The 15690-nt window shown below is 38.4% G+C and overlaps 1 protein-coding gene across 5 annotated transcripts in view; it reads right to left on the bottom strand.

Moving 5' to 3' along the window:
* APBA1 (amyloid beta precursor protein binding family A member 1) overlaps window positions 1-15690 on the bottom strand; it is an 80596-nt gene that overhangs the window by 48169 nt on the left and 16737 nt on the right. The window contains exon 1 of one of the 5 annotated variants that reach the window (XM_018086067.2): window positions 4542-4610. The exons of the other annotated variants lie outside the window; for them this stretch is intronic. The gene's annotated coding sequence lies outside the window, so the exon portion shown is untranslated. Of the gene's footprint in view, window positions 1-4541; window positions 4611-15690 lie in introns of those variants that run through there. 5 annotated transcript variants of the gene reach the window in all.

Raw genomic sequence — 15690 nt, 5'->3', positions numbered from 1 at the left:
ACAATTTCTGCACCTTCAGTGACTTTGGAAGCAAGACACAGCCTGTGCTACTCCCCAGAGCTGACAAGAAAAGGGTTAGGGAGGACCCTAACCTCACTTCTCTCTGCACTGAGGAAGATCTTGACTGAGACCATTTTTCAGCACAAGCACATTCCTGTTAGTGGAACTAGCAGCTCCAAGATGACTACACATGAAATCTGTTCCCCAGCCACAGTTAAACACTAATGAAGGCTGGCATTCCTCCACATCTGCAGCTTGGAACATAACTTGAAGAGTATTAGTAATTGCACTGTACCCAGTTCAGGGTGCTCACGTGTCTCTCAAACGGCAGCTTGCTCAGAAATCACAGGCTGAGCAGGGAAATGGGAGCAATGCCTGTCTGCAGCCACTGGAGTCCCATCAGGGTAAGGAAAAAAACCCATCTGCTGACGCTAATTAAGATCACACACTGCTGCCAGATCATAAAAATCAAAAGCAGATGCATTCTATCAAAGCCACAAAGCTTTCCATATACTTGCCAGTCTCTGTGCACTAGGAAAACAAACTGACCAGAACAGAGTTACACAGGAGAGAGTTCAGAATAAAACAAAGAAAATTAAGGGGAGTCACCCAAACACACTTTTCACATCCCTATGCAACATTTACATCCACACAGACCAGTCCCAGCCAAGTAAATTATACAGACAATAGGTAAAAAGGGTATAGTGTAACAGCATTTAAAGATGCAGTGGTAAGGAAAACTTAAATAAATTTAAAATTTTCTAAACACATGTAAGGTGGCAGAGTACCTCTCCTGAAGTGCTTTTGTCTCCCTTCCAAATAGAACTGACATTTAAAAAAATTCAGATGGCTCACATTTCTGTAAAAGTAGGTAATTTTGTCTTTCTCTTTTTAAATAGCAATACTTAGATTCTAGTAGAAGAATATTTTCCATTTAAAATATTTTATTATGCATTCTTAACCTTATAAAATCCTTTTATATTATTAACACATTCAAATGGTGGAATTATAGTAAAGTGGCAGCTAAAAAGGGTGATTGTAAGGTAAAACACATTTTGCATGTGGAAGAACTTACAAGAAGAACAGTACAATCCTGAAGTGTTTCAAATAATTAAAACATATAGGTATAAATCTGTTAACATTTTTCACCTTTTCGCTTGCAGACAGTCTAACTGTCAAGGGCTCCTTTCACTTATTTTCAGAAGTTATTATTAAGGCAACGTATTTCAAAGACACTGATAACTCTTTCTCTCTAGGAAACAGATGCCCTAATTATTTTGCTTTATTATGTTTTATAAAGAGAAGATAAGAAGTCTCTTAAATGTTCCATGAAACCTACATAAGGGGGATTCTATATTCTGGAGATTATATATTCTGAAATTATTCTGGTTTATTCTTTTATTCCTTTTCAAGGAAAGACCACTCCTCCTACAACAGACTGTTTTTTTCTTCTGATATCCAAGCTTAAGTGTGGTATTTAACTCAAATTAAATACCATGCTGTTCTGGTCATCCATCAGGCAAAGAAACAGTTTGGACATCTCTTCAAATATCTGAGCTTTGTATATGTGACCTAACAAGAATTCACATGCTTATTTTGCTAATTTCCATTTCCTTTGCTCTATTACAGCATCCTTTTGGCTTTAATTTCTTAAATTCAGGGGAAAAAATACTGAGGCCGTGATCTGTCTCATAAAAATATGCTTTAAAATGAAGGTAGGAAGTCAATGAATTTACCGTAAACATGGAAGTGGATTTAAAAAGCAATTAAAATAATAAAGAACTATATATTTTTCATGGCTTTGGAGGTTGCTACAGGATTATGTTAGGATTACCACTTTACTACAGAATTCAATACTGTTTCAACTCAGTCAGGCAGATGGCTTCTGTCGGTATTAATTTTCATGGACTTCTCTGGACAAGTAATTTTTTAGCTCTAGAAAAGTTGTAAAGCCCATGCTGATCAGTAAATCCAACCTCCTGAAAAGCATAAACCATTATGATCCCTTAAACTCTTGCTTGCTTGAACTGCAGCATAAACCACTGAGACAGACCTGCAATTTTTAAAATTTATCAATCCCCAATATTCTTTCCATTATCCTACGTGACACTTACGTTAAGCTACCATGCTACAAGTACCTAGACATTCACTTTACCTTTTAAAATATTAGCACAACATACACTTCCTTAGTCTTCTGGGACTCTGGCATAAGAGTTACTAAAAAGTAAGAGTCCAAAATGCTCTTCTGGCACACCCTGCTAAGGACGTGAAATTAGTCACCTGAATAGAACACCTTTTACATACAAACACAGCCGGTCAACAGTAGAAATTTCACATAACCAAGTCTCAAGACTTTTAAACAGGACAGTTTTCTACGGACAGTTACTTGTGCAGATCATGAGCTCAAATACATACCATCCAAGCTCTGGAATCAGAAGTGACTCACTGCAAGCTGATGTTTCAAAATTGTAATTAAAGCCTACATGATTAAAAAAATCACCATCAGTTCTGGGAAAATACTGATGGCTCTTTCAGGTCAGGGTTTTGGCTTTTCTGGAAGTCTCTGAATTCCTACCTTCCAATTCTGATCAATTCTAGGGGAAAAAAAAGGCAAAAAAGGGAACAGAGAGGAAGTGGAAGAGCACGAAAAAAAAAAATCTGTAGTTTGTAAGAGTGAATAGATGGTCATCTACACTTGTCAGAGACAGTTTCTCAGAGTGGGTCTATTTGCGTTACAGTTTGGATCTGAAGTACACTTCTGAAGGGCAACTTCTGATGGTCCCCACACACTGCACTTCAGTGCACACTGCAGAGCAGGCTTGGAGGTCACATAATGGATTTCTTTCAAACAATCATCAATTGGCAGAAAAGAGGTTTTGAGCTAAGAAAAGCAGATGGATAGCTGCAAAATAGATAAACACAACTAACAGCAAAAACCTAACAGAAAAAAAAAAAGATCACTGTAGCGACAGAAAAACTGATACATTACAAAAAAAAGAACACAGAAAAACCCTTTCCTTCCTGAAGGCTGAAACAAACTAAAAACCGAACCCACAAACCATCATCCAAATAAGTCTTTGTACTATGATATATAATTCTGCATGGTTTAGGAATAATAAAAGTAATCATAGTTCAGGTAACCAAGCATGCTGAGAAGCCAAAATACAGATTTATTTTACAGCTTATAGGAATAACAACATGCAGACAAATATTTAAAGGGCTCATCCAGGAAACCTGAACATTACAATGAAAAAAAAAATCAACAAGTTAAGGCCCAAAGAAGAAGAATCAACAAGCCAAGATCGATAATCCATACCTACTGCAAAGAACTAAGACACTGAAAAACAGTAAAGGAGAATAAGCAAGAGGGAGTTTGTTGGGACCACACAGGGAACAACAGCACTTGAGTGACTACAAAACATCAGCCAAAGGCTGCTAAGCAGTAACAATATAGACAACTCCCTTGGCTCGCAGCTATAGCAAGTTCAGCCAAGCCCCATTCCCACACATTCCCCATGTCCCAGAGGGGTTGGCTTTGCCAGTATCAGGCTCTGTAGCATCATGGTCCACGTCTTCCTCACCTCAGTCCTGTTTCTGTGTATTAGAAAATGCAGCTGTAGCTCTAACTCTTTGCTACCTGCTTTGCCCAGAGGAATCTGAACTCCTGAAAATAACAATATTAAAGAAATATGGAAACAAACGGCTTCTGTTCTCAACCCTCATCCCTCCAAATAATTATTTTGGCCATATGCCAGAAGATTTTTCCTGTGCATGTACACCTATGGGGAAAGACTGGTCCCTTCTGCAAGAGCTCAGCCCGCCACCAGGGACAGTACAAATCCACATCCAGTCCAAGGCCTGCAGCACCAGCTGGTGCTGGGGCACTGCCAACCACAAACCCAAGCACTCCGATGACGGTATCGAAGGACCATCTGCCAGCACATTAGCTTCCCCAGGTTTCCTACCGAGGGTGGGGGGTTGTGGTATTTTTTTCAATAGATCATACTTCTTAGCCTTTTTGTCCCAAGGCCTGCATTTCTCCTCTCACCTCACAAAAAGACCCTGCCCAGAGTTACAGGCAATTGCACTGGTGTCTTCTGGCAAATCCTAAAACTACCCACTCTCCATCCCCTAAGGGAACCCAAGGCTACTAGAGCTCTTCAGCTGCACACTGCCACAACTGGTTGTAGGCTCCAAGCTTCCCAGTAGAAACACTAGCAAATCTGAGTCATAATTTCAGAAGAAACTACCTTGCTTTACCCTCCTGAGGTAACTACTGTAGCTGTTCTGTCCAGGGTGCAGTGCCAAGGTGTGGTGCAGCGCCTCTTCCCAGGGGAGAGGAGGTAGAAGAGTCAGAAAAGAAGGAGTGAAGTTGAGCATGGGAAAAAGTGAGGGAGGAGAGTAAGGAGAGTGTGTTTAGTTTTTGTTCTTGTTTATCACCATGCAGCTCTATTTTAATTGGCAATAAATTAATTTGCCCTAAAGCAAGTCTGTTTTGCCCATGACAGCAACTGACAATTCATTTCTTTATCTCAACTTACAAACTTCTCCATCTTATTTTCTCCCCAGTGTCCTGTTGAGGAAAGGGAGTACGAGAGAGGTAGGGGTGGTGGGGGGGTGGCAGCCAGCCAAGGTCAATCCACCACGTGCTCACTGAAAAGAAAGAATGATTACAAAAGAAATATTAACACATATTCAACTCTAATTAATTCAACACACATATGGGGAGAACCAACTTCACATGAGTAGGTAACCAGGTTCTTCTCTGCAGTCTTCTCAAGTCCAAGCCTTCAAAAGTGTTCAATTCAGAAGAAAAAGTACATATAGGTTAGAGATTGCTAACAGGTACACCCTCTCATAGGAGAGGGTGGGGAAAATAATAATTTTTTTTTTCTTCTAAGTTTTTTCAGTACTAGTAAACACAGGTGGTATTCATAAAAATGCTACAAAAATGTCAATAAAATTGAGACTGAGAGGCATGTTGTTAGTCTTTTTACAATCCTCCAATTGTCTTGGCACTGAAAAGCTCATTTTAGAGACCAATCTGCAGCAATAAATTAAAAAAATCCTCTGAAATCACTTTGCCTAGCTTATTATACAGTAACATCTCTGATTTAAATCCTCAAAATTCTTATCTACACTTTCATGTATTTTTCTAAGGGCTAAGTCTTGTCTTCAATAAAATCTAATTGGAGAACACTTTACTTACACTTTTGTATACTTTCAGGTCTAAAGACAGTTTCTGTCACAAGTCTTCAAAAACAAAGTTTGACTACTTTCTATCCAATGTAGGACTATCAAAAAGGCAAAACCATTGTGCCTTTAATAAACAACAATTCAAAAGCAGTACAGATTAGTTGCCATAACTCTTGCAAGTTTTGTGAATGTTCTCTCTTCCACACCATTTTATCATAACTAGGTAAAAATACTTCTTTGCTGTTTTTTAACAGGAAGTTTTTCTAGATTTTCTGATGCAGCAAAACCCAAATACCATGATCTTTAGTACTCTCAAAATCTTTTGGGGCTGCTCTATGAAACTTGTTACCTTCAGCTGCCTCAGATGGCAACATATGGTATTACCTTAATAGAATTAGAAAAAGAAGCCAAAAGGTCAAATAACTTTCAGAATTCAAAATCAAGTAATTCTAAGCCCAGATTTATCCTTTCCTTCTATGAGATTTGCAATGCTTTATATCAGTTAAGTAAACTGCTGAATGGCAGGCATCATACACTGTGCTAAAAACAGACATCATTAGCAATATAGACACTTATTAATTTCTTACTGACAGGATTTTTTAAAAATAGACTGCATTACTGGGAATACCTGACTTCATCACTAAAAATATTACAGATGTTATTTCTGTCCTAAGAAGTTAATACTGGTAAAACTAACAAATTGCATTGAAGTTAACTTGTTGACTACTGAGTTAGTTTTTTGACATCTCTAGAGCTACATATAGAATTCCATATAAGTCCAAAATCCTGAATTCAGTTCAGTTTTTCTTGTAAGGAATATCAGATTATATGAAGTGCCAAGATGATGTCCAAATCTGATGAACTATTCAACAATGCCCTAATTAAGCTAAATGATGTATTATATCTGACTTTTGATGTAAAAATATCTTTTTTTGCAAACCAATTTGAAGTTTGAAAAGGGCAACGAGTTTAATAAGAATTATTTTCATGTAATTTGTTAGGTTATGTTTGAAGTGTCATTTTTTTAACAGGATAAAGAATCACTGGTGCATCTTGCAAATCACTGAAATATTCATGCACCTGAAGCAAACAATCTCCTTGGCTAAAAACCACATACTTGTCCTTATTCCAATATGTGATATCTGGTGCACTGAGGTTAAGTCAGTATATAAAATTCTCAGAAATAAGCGCTACCCACTTTGCAAGAGGAAATCAGTTTCTCCTTCAAATGCATTCCTAAACAGTTCTCTGCATTTATTTAAACAACAAGAGGGAACTATTCTGTGACTGTGCATTATTTCAGTAAGAGGAAAAGCAAATAACAAAACCAACCAATCAAAGCACTTCCTAAAAGCTTCAGTTGGTAAAATATGGTTTCTCATACACCTCAGAGTAATATGATAGTAACTCTTGCACCAAATAGACTGACAGATACTAGCATACGATTCTGCCTTCAAATATCTCACTGCAGAAATTTGTTTCAGGTCTCTGCAATCCAAGCAGGTGAACAAAAAAAAAGAAACCACAACAGCCACCCAGTTAAATCCACATCTTGCAAAACTTTTTGGCCCTATACGTGCACATTAGTGATTTGCAGATTTCACAGCAGAAAGCTTTTCTTGCTTATTAAAACAATTATAGGCATCTTCACAGCAAGAAAACCAAAAGATTCAGCTCTACGCCTTTCACCAAGATCCTACATTATTTCCTAGCAAATTAAATAGAAAGATTTCAGCAAGAAATGGATTGCATGCAAAGGAAATTGTGAACAAGAAGTCAATGTAGAGCACACAGCCTCACAATAGCTAAGGCCCTAATAAGGAACTGTGACACCCCACAGCAAAAATGTGAAAAACAGGTTACCCTGCTGCTCTGGCACATGCCCCAGCACAGATGGTAAGAACCTCGTCATGATGAATTGGATCTAGGTAGAGATCGAAAGGAGAATAATTATATCCAGTAATTGAAAAACTTAAACCAAATCCAAGAAATCTAAGCTGGTAATAATACGTGAATTTTGGGCTGTGAAGCCGCCCACACGGAAATAATCCTGTTGATAATACTGCATAAGGCTTATGTTGCCCAGAGAACAACAGGAATCGTGAAATCTGAGTACGGATGTAGCAAAACTGGGACCAATTTAAGAAAAGTAATTATGAGAGGGCTGTTTCCTTGTGAAAAGTTTTGACAGAGACAAGGAGGTGCAAGGCTTTTGAAAAGCTCAGCCCAAACTCAGAATAAAAAAAGACTAAAGTAGCAAATGCCAAATCAAGTGGAGAAAAAAAGGAAGGTGGGTCTTCCAATAGTAGTTGTGTGGATAACTATAGATGGTAGTCATGCTGACATGTGGATTCAAGTCCACAAGAAGGCTGGAAGAAAATCCTTTGGAAGACATGCTGGACTCTCAACCATGTTTTTTTCTTAGGATTTTTATTCTTTTTTTTTGGCTGGGGGGAGGCAGGCATGTGTGTAGGCAGGAAATTGATTTCTACCTCAGTACTTAGAAAACTGTAATTTAATAATAACCACATGTGATTCCTTAGAATCTGCGCTCTGTATCATTACAGAATTGTAAAAGGGTATATTTGACTGCATGGAGTAGAGATTATTTTGCACAGACTATTTTGCTGCTCTATTTCCTCTTTGAGTGTTCATTAATCAATAAACATCTTAATAGTTCACATCTAAGTCTCAAATCTCCATTCTAAATGCAGGAGTGTCAAACCTTGGCCGTAACAGAAATGTATCCACATAGCAATTATTTCTGAAGATCTTACAGGATGTATGAGTGAGGTTGTGTGAAAAAATCTGGGGGGCATGGAGCGGCAGCAGCTTCACCTTTCTCAAACTGCCAGATCCAGCATGATCTATTTTCCCCTAACAGTGTAGTATTAAACCAAATATAGAAAAGACTGCACCTGCTCTACAAACCTGATATGCAAACACTGTGCTGCACTCCTACCAAGCTAAATCAAAATCATATTGACTTATAACAGGTTAAAATATTATTAAATAAAAATATATTAACAAATATGGAGTAACGTAAGAGTACAATTTTCTCCATTAAGATTAACAAAGCTGCAATGCTTAAGCAATTGCTATTAGAAACTTTGTGCCACTGTTTCAACTTTGTAGTATTTTGATTATTTTTGTACTGAGGCAGAAACAGATGCTCCAGGAACACAGCTAGCAGACAGAAATTATGGATTTCTATCTAATTGCTTCCTGAAAGTCACAGAAAAATCTCTCCTTTAGTGCACATAGCATGACATAAAAACTCATCAAGCTACTAGACTGCAGTGAAAATTAATCAGTACTTATTTGTAGTGAATTCTGAAAGTGAAAAGGACAATTCGCATCAGCAAGGAGCCCTAAAACAACACAGCAATGGCAACAGGAAATACAGTGGGTAGAGACAATTTTTGTGAAGTACAATTTCTATAAGCATAGGGAACAGTTATGCCCTATTTCCTTCATCTATTTTATTTTTGTAGCAGGGACAAAAATAGAGCTTAAAACAAGGCCAGTCTTCTTAAAACATTCAGTTTATAAATACAGAAACGATGTCATCGTGAACCAAATCTCCTGAAGATAATCATCTGGGAAAATTTATGAGAAATGTGTACTTGGTACAAAACCATATGCAACATCACTAATTAAATAAAACACATCTCTCAAACCTGTTAGTTATATGTGATGTGGGTTTTTCATTTCAAGTTAAATCGGGCATTGTGCAGCAGACTGAGATTTAAGTAGGTATAAACACGGATTATGAATTTAACTATAAAATGTATTACCAAATTCTCTCCACAACCCGACAGAAATACAGGAAGCTAGGAATAGAATTAATCTACTGTCTTTAAATTAAACTGGACAGCATTTGAAATCAGGTATGTTTATAAGATACTGAAGAGCGGTCACAAATGGAGTTTGTGAGTAAATTGAGTAACTCTTTGCGATGCAAGATCGTAATGTCCTCTAAGTATTAAATAGTTGGTGGCAAGCTGAACAGTACATCTCTTTGTTTGAAATTGATGCTAAATTTTTCAGCTGAAGTGTTTCAGAAAAAACTCTCATATGTTTAGGACTACTTGTGCAGGCTTGCTGAATCGAATGGGCATCAGGAAGAGGTCAGATTCCTTGTAAATGTTTCTACACATTAGAGAAAGCACTTCTAAGAGCAGAGAGCAATCCAGCAGTTTCACAGCACAGCAGGTCTGCTCCCACTGCAGAGCAGACCCAGATTCTTTTCAGAAGGCTGAAACCTTCCAGACCAAACCAGACCAAACGAGACCAAAACACAGACTGATCCCCTTAATTCATATATGTTGCCTATTATTCTTGAAACAACTTTGCAAGGAAAACAAGCAGTGGTTTCAGTGAGAACTCCAGGAATGGCCACAGGCTTTGTCATCTGCTACAAAATATTTAACATCCCAGTTCTTTTTCCTTGAAAAAAATTGCTTGAAAAAGTAACTTGAAAATGGCAAACCCTCCTTCTCTTAGAATTCAATAATGGCATTTTATTAAGTCCACTCAACTCACAATCAATGCCACCTTACAACTCATTAAAAAAGACTGCATACTTTTTGAAGACATATGATTAAAAAAACCCTATCATCTCACAGACACTGGCCTCAAAATAACGGCTAAATTCAACTTTGTTGAACTTTATTAGGGATTAAAGTTACCTGCTGTAAGCAATTTATTTTCTAATTCCACAGACAGTCAAGGAGACAAGCTTCTAGGAGGGTTTGTTCCTGGGAAAAAAGGATCAGATCTTTCCCTTCAAACAGTAATTGCAGGTATCGGTCCTAGCTTCTCAGCAAGCCATGTAATCCCAAGGGATTGGACTTCACTTGAACTGTAACATGCAGCATCCAAGTTGGCTTCCTGAAATATAAAGTGCTATTTCATAAGGCAAAATCGTGTACCGGCCTCAGTGATGGCATATGACTATTCAAAGTATAAACCAAAGGCTTTGTGCAAACATTTGCTCTCTCAGCACACAGCCCCAGATCTGAATGCACATGGAGATATGAAAAGCAATTATATTTTAACTATTTAGGATCAAAAGTTGCTAGTGCAAGGGAGCATGACCACAGACAACCATGCTGTATGGAAAAACTTAAAATCCATTTCACATTTCTCAAACGCGGATTAATGACAAAATAACCTCTATCTGCAAACTCCCCAATGACATCAGCCATGCAAGTGGACCCTGCAGCCCATGCTACAAACAAGCAAATCTCCACGTATGCACAGAAGGATCTGCTCTTGTAGTCCTCCCTTTGATCCAGGAGTCCAACAAGCCATGAACCTTACACTGCACATCACCTAGCTCTACACAAGACAAACACCCTGGCAAAAACAAATTCTATTTTTTTTTCAGCTAATTTTAAGCATACCCCACACCATACTTTTCAGAGGTGTCCTGGGAAGACCGAAAAGGTACTTTAATACCAAAGGTTTAGTCTGAAATATTTTTAATGTGAAGTGGATTGAATACAGCACTGTAAAAAATGCTGTCAAAGTTCTTTGTTTTCTCCTCTATGGCTCTCATTTCAGAAAAAATACACTGAGGACTGTTTTTCTGAATGCAAGTGTGGTTTTGCCATTCTGTTCTAAATTTTATGTACAAATTCAGCATTGATCAAAAACTACTAAGGGATCAAAGCTGAAATTTCATAAAGGTTACTAGGCACAAAGAGAAGCACAGAATTTGCAGAAGAATTAATGAAATGTGAAAACCTAAAAGGGAAAGATAATCAAGGTAAAGATACAACTTAGACGAATGAAATATCTAATTGCATTGATTTTATTATTTAGGCTGTTCATTTTCTGCATATTGTAAAATACTTCTGACGCTCTCTAGACTAGACCATCTTGAAATTTACTACTCAAGAACTAGGCATCAGTTTTAAATGCTGTAAACACATCTTCATGGGCCAAAAGGGCACTAAATACACTCCACCACATTTTAGTCAAAGGGAAATAGCTACATTCAATACTGAAGGCTCTATCACTGTGTGGCCCAATATTGCTTCCGTTAGGAGCTTCCAGGAACCAAGATCAGAATTCAAGCTGCAAACCAAACAAAGACACAACCAAAAGGCCTCATTCAGACCTCAGCTGGAATCTCAGAGCCAAAACCACAGAGGCTCAGAGTCAATGCACAAGGACAAGCTTTCTAGATCCATACAAGAAGAGTCTAGGAGAGCCTAACGTGATCTTAAAATACAAACCTCAGAAACTGGAATGTAAAAAAACCCAACCTTCTTAAATCAAAGGATGATGCTGGTAAAAGAACAAACAGGCATAACTAAAATCTAGACAAGAAATAACAAGTAGGTTCTGCAGCAGCTTTCAAATAGAAAAATGGAAGCAACAAAAAGCCTTCAACACTAGTTGTTCTTAAAACAATCTAAGGATTACCTGAGATATCAGAAACTGGTGAAAATACATCAAACTGCTGTAGTATGGCGTGTTTTGAAAGGGTGCTTCTGACTGATGAAGTTCTTGAAATGCTACGAGGTTGAGAAAACATCATAACACACTCACTCTGATTTTACACTTTTTTCTAAGCCTTCATGCCTAGAAAGAGGACACTTGGATAATGGACTTTACTATGACTGCAAAATACTCATGGAGGCTTTTTAAAATCAATGTGTTTTTGTTAAGATTTCTGCAGAAATGCTACAGTAATGTAGTGTGGCTGTACATACCTTACACTCAAAAGATCAGCATTTAGCTGATCAGTGTTTTCACAACACACAACCTAGTCCTCCATTAATAAAAGGCATATCACAAATCTGCTTTTCAAACATTGCATCACACAACAGCTATGGCACTGCTGCAGGCAAAACAGTCTTGACTCAGGGAACTTTACTTTATTTCACTTATTGCCAGTTAGCATGATCTTAGGATTACTGATTTATTTATTGAGAAAAAAACAATTAAACACTTAAGGAAACACTTTTTCTTCCCTTTCCCAGTCCCAACTTCTCTTGTTTTTATCACTTTACACTTAGCCCCTTGCAGTTCCTACAGTCAAGCAACAGGCAATGCAGGAGGTTGGAGCCAGTGTTGTATGGTTTCTTTCTGCTGCTCCTTGTTTCCTACTTGTCTTGCTATACTGCTGCTTGATTCTAATTCATTTCCTCCACTCCAGCTTGAATCCCTCCATTAGCTGTAGTCTGTCAAGGGCGTCTCTGTCCTGGTGCGGGTCCTCTAAAACCTGTGATCTCTTAGAGCAACCTGACCCATCCTGGGTTTGCTGGGAGTTGCAGTCCCTTGGGATTGACACTGGTACAGTGTGGGTCATGTTCATCCAACACTTCATCTCCAGCCATGTCTCTTCCCTCCCAGCAGCCACTCTTGCAAGTTTGAGCAGAAATGCCATGTGCTTCCTTGACTAGCTGAGGTATTGGTGCACAAAAAGTTGGTTTTAGGAGTTTTGGACCTGTCTGAAAGTGGCTGCAATGGGTTTACATGGCAATGTTTTGGGGTAGCAGGGAGGCTGCAGTGTTAGCTTCCATGAGAAAATACCAAGGACTGTTCCATGCCACATAGAATTGCCATAGAGCAATTCATGGCGAACTGTCTCCCATGGGAGACACCCTATGCTGGAAGAACAGTGTGAAGAAGAGGCAGCAGCAGACAGGAGATATTACAGATTGACCACAACATCCTCAGCCCCCCACTCTATTCCCCATCCCCCTGCACTGCACAGCATGGGCAGAAGATAGAGGAGTCATGAATGAAGGTAAGAAGTTGAGCCTGGGAAGAAAAGGATAGGGAAAAAGTGGTCTAATTTTGTTTCTGTGTCTTGCCATCCTATTCTATTTTACATTGGTAATAAACTGAATTAATTTTCCCCAGGTCAAATCCGTTTTGCTCATGACAGTATTTGGTAAATGATTTTCCTATTCTTTATCTCAACTCATGAGCTTTTTCATCTTATTCTCTCCCCTTGTCCCACTGAGGCAAGGAAATGCACCAGCAGCTGGATGGGCAGCTGGTAGCCAGCCACAGTCAAACCCACCACACTTGCACAGAGTAGTTATGGTCTCTGCAGAGCTGCTTTCCACCTCCTTTTGTCCAATCTTGTATGATTGTCAGGAGTTTAACAGTCTCTGCCACCCCTGGAATGGGGCATAGCCTTTGTCCTTTCAAAATTTCATCAGGTCCCTGATTATTCATTCCTCTGAACAGCAGCCCTGCACTCCAACATTTACTGGTTGTCCCAGTGTGGTGTCATTCTCCAAAATTTATGAGAGTGCCTTTTGCCTCTCCTCTGGGTCACTGAGAGAGATGTTGAACACAACATGATCTACCCCTGGTCAATCCATGCTGACTGTTCTTGATGACTGACTCCCTACTTCACACGTCCAAAAATGTGTTCCAACAGGACTCACTCCAACATTTTTCCTGGGACAGAAGTGAGGCTAAACAGAATGTATTTTCCATTACTGACTTTTTCTTTTGAAGATGGGTGGAACATTTGCCTTTCTTTAGCTGAGGGGGACTTTTCCCAACTGATGTGATCTTAAAGAGATGAGAGAACAGCCATGCAAATCTTTCCAGATTAAGACTTCATTTCTGGAACGGAGGCAGTATAAATTACTTCTCTGTATTTGCTAACCACCCAAAATTTAAAAAAAAAAAAATGGAAAACAGTTGTACTTGAACAAGAATAATTCCTGGTTGTTTATTTTTAGCACTCATTTACTTTGCATTGATTTAACATATTATTGTTTTGCTTTTGCACTGTAAAAGAAACTTAATTCCAATTTGAAACACTCTCATAAATTTAACTATATCATTTCATCTGAAAGCTCTAGAAACATCATACCACGCCAGATAGCAAGGTGTGCCAAGGTACAATCTGGATGGAAATTCAACATACAGAAATGCTGAGATAAACTAATCACGTTACCCGTTCATTTATACCAAGACCCTCGGTAATACTACAGTGTAAGAATCTGAGCAGAATGGATTTGTGTATTGTATTAGTACCCAACATATTGCAGTTCAGTCCCCCTTTCTGTATAAGCAATTTCCATTTTTGCTCTCTCAGGCACACTGTTCTATTTGTGACATGAATCACATTATATTGCTGTTCTCAATTACTTAGAGATGGGACAGTATTTTGCACCAAACCAATCTCCTTCAAATTTCTTCATTTCCTCTGGGAACTATGTTGGACATTATCCCTACTGCAGAACCACTCAGTAAGCAGAAAGAGTAAGCAGAGTCTATTTTAGAAACAAACACCCAGGAAAACTGAGCAACAGCAACATCAGCCTGCAGAACTCATTACTGCAGGCTTCAGTTGTGGTTTTGACATTACTGATTTGCAAACATCTACTCCCCTTTTAAATTGCACCACAGAACTTGCATTCAAAGGAAACAAGTAAACTGGCAGGAAAGAATCCATAATCTGAGCTCATAGTGTAAACGTGTTCTAATCCAATTCATGCTCCACCATAAGTCAAACCTTAGACTACCAGCCACACAGGATACGTGTCAGGTGAAAATACTTAACATGTATAGGCAAGTGCAGAGGCTTCAGCTTCTGACAGAGAGAGGATAAGCCAATCTGAGCTTTATGGGATTTCACATCTACTTGAAAAGCAAGAAAGCCAGACTTCTTCCACTCTACCTACATTATCTGTGTAAAAAGGGTGCTAAGATGCGTTACAATTTCTAACTAACATGCGAGACAGCTAGTGTTCAATATACAATACAAATGGACAGGTTTAAACCACCAGAAAACAAGCTGTCATTACATTGTGTTTACAGCTCTCACTTAAAATCATGAACTGTAAACAGCCCCCCCTTTGTAGATGCCTCCTGGGTATGTCATAAGATTTCAGTTCAGCATCTAAATTACATATTGGAAATCACTGGTTACAATTTTGACAAAGTCATTGGTATTTTTCCGAAGTCCAACATGGTTCTTATTTTGTCTGCTACAGATTACATACCAAATCTAATCAGTAAAAAGAGAAAAATAATGGATGGAGTTAAAAACTATAAAGGTAGTCATAAAACTACATATATATATATTTTTATATATATATACACATACATATATATTATGTTGGAGGCACTTTTTCTGTGAACATTTGGGATTACTACTTCATAAATTATAACAATTCTGTTGCTCAGACAACTCAAAAGAAGCTCAAATCCCTGTGGCTTTCTATTCTCTGTCTTTTAAACCATCTTCTACTACAACAGAATTAATTCTAACACCTGAAGAAATCCGGATCAGATAAGAAATAGAATCATATATTCATACAATATGCTGAGTTGGAAGGAACCCATTAGGATCACTGAGTCCAACTGCTGGCCCTGTGCAGGACATGTGCCTGAGAGCATCTTGAGCTCCGTCAGACTTGATGCTGTGACCACTTCTCTGGGGCCCCCTGTTCCACTGCCCAATCACCCTCTGAGTGACAAATCTTTTCCTGACATTTAACCAAACCT

This window comes from Manacus vitellinus, unplaced genomic scaffold (assembly GCF_001715985.3).
Source record: "Manacus vitellinus isolate BGI_N305 unplaced genomic scaffold, ASM171598v3 scaffold_9_pilon, whole genome shotgun sequence".
In the NCBI taxonomy this organism is placed as follows: domain Eukaryota; kingdom Metazoa; phylum Chordata; class Aves; order Passeriformes; family Pipridae; genus Manacus; species Manacus vitellinus.
Note: the sequence above shows the minus strand (reverse complement) of the source record. Positions and strands in the feature narration are given on the sequence as shown.